The 1,955-nt window shown below is 39.1% G+C and overlaps 1 non-coding gene across 1 annotated transcript; it reads left to right on the forward strand.

Annotated features, from left to right (window-relative positions):
• Window positions 1–982: 982 nt before the first annotated feature.
• Window positions 983–1,089, forward strand: LOC139869765 (small nucleolar RNA R71). Its single transcript, XR_011766346.1, has one exon. It is a non-coding gene; the product is annotated as a small nucleolar RNA R71 (small nucleolar RNA).
• The last annotated feature ends 866 nt before the right edge of the window (window positions 1,090–1,955 follow it).

Here is a 1,955-nt window from a genome sequence, read left to right on the forward strand (position 1 = left end):
TGGCTTCGAGCCTTTCTTGTTGTTGCTTCCTTGGGTATGGGAGCGATGGTTGATATGGCTTCACTACGGGTTTCTCCCGTTCTTCCTTCTCAACCACTTGTTCCGGCTTCTTAACCGGTTCATCATTTTTGTTCAACGGAACACTGAAATCAGAATCTTCGGGCATTATTGGAGCTTCATATGTTAGACCACTCTGTGTGGTGATAACATTGGCGTGCTCATTTCGGGGGTTCTTATTAGTATCGCCCGGTAAACTGCCTGGTTTTCTTTCACTAAGTAAACTAGCCAAACCACTCATTTGCTTCTCCAAATTCTGAATTGCAGCTTGTTGGTTTTTGAATTGGTGTTCGTTTTTCTTGTTTGTTTGGCTTATATTGGTAACAAGCTGGGTCTGAGATGCAATTAACTTCTCCAACAAACTCTCCATATTTGACTTTTTCTCTTCGTTTTGGGGTTTTTGATAGAAACCCGGAGATTGTTGTTGGAACCCATTACTTGACCCTTGTTGGTAATTAAAATTTGACCTTGAGGGTTGTATGGGTTGTTGAAGTTTCGGTTAAATTGGGCTCTTCCTTGAAATTGATTATTATTTCTTTGGCTTATGAAAGCCACTTCTTCTTTCTGAGCCATTGTTAAACTGGCATCATAATCTTTTCCTAAATGGAGACCACCACAGTATTCACAATCTACCTTCATACTATGGATTTCCTTGGTGATCTTTTCCATGTTTCGAGCAACACCGTCTATTTTCACACTTAGGGAACTAAGTTCATCATAAGCACCGGCGCTTTGGACTTGAGCATGACGAGTAATTGTTCGTTCTTGATGCCACTCATGAGAATAATCGGCTTGCTTCTCGATTATCTCATAAGCTTCTTGCTCGGTTTTGTCCATGAGTGAACCTCCGGCCGCTTGATCAATGGAAATTCGGGTTACAACAACACAACCCTTGTAAAAGATTTGAACTTTTTGGAAGGTATCTAAACCATGGTTTGGACAACCTCTTAGCATTTTGGAAAATCGATTCCATGCTTCATACAAGGTTTCCATCGGCTTTTGACAAAATTGAGTAATTTCTTGTTGGAGTCTCGCGGACTTAGAAGCTGAAAAATATTTCTTAAGAAATTTTTCCAACATACCATCCCAAGTTTCTATCGTAGCCTCGGGCAATGAATCTAACCAACTCCGTGCTTCCCCGTGGAGTGTCCATGGGAAAAGTTTTAAAAATACATTTTGGTCGGTGTCTGCTTGAAGCTTGAATAGAACACATATCTCTTGAAAAAGAAGAATATGTTCATTAGCATCTTCATTCAGACCTCCACCAAATTGACATCTGTTGTTAATCATTTGGAGAATAGGTCCTTTTATTTCAAATTTTATCTCACCAGGTGGCTGAGTAATTACACTTCCTTGTCCGGTTCGAGTTGCCTTCATCTTGGCCGCCATTGATTGTCTTGGTACCACCGGTTGGTACCTCTCATTCCATTTCAAAATTTGGAGGATGAACGAGTTCAGCAAATTCAGAATATCGAGGCTTGGTTGTTCTTGATGATTCGGAATCAAAATTTTCCTGCTTTGATGAAGACTCAAAAATTTCAAGTACTTCTTTTGGTATCCTACCAAGCTTTCTATCAGGTTCTGTAAGCGGTGTAAGTAATGGAAAATCTGAATTTCGGGTATGTCGCATATGCAACCTAAAATCTATCAAACATACAACTAACAAAACCATTAAACGCACCGATTCTATAAGTTTAAAAATCAAAGACTATTAATAATTTAAAAGAATTAAGAAACTATTTTAATCACAAATTAGTTAACAATTCTATTTTGACACAAAACTGTCCCCGGCAGCGGCGCCAAAAACTTGATGTACGAAACGTGGTATACGAATTGTTGTATGAAATAGTATGGAAAAATACCGATTAAAGATTGCTACACACTAGCGGGCAGTGTAC

Source organism: Rutidosis leptorrhynchoides, chromosome 9, assembly GCF_046630445.1.
Source record: "Rutidosis leptorrhynchoides isolate AG116_Rl617_1_P2 chromosome 9, CSIRO_AGI_Rlap_v1, whole genome shotgun sequence".
In the NCBI taxonomy this organism is placed as follows: domain Eukaryota; kingdom Viridiplantae; phylum Streptophyta; class Magnoliopsida; order Asterales; family Asteraceae; genus Rutidosis; species Rutidosis leptorrhynchoides.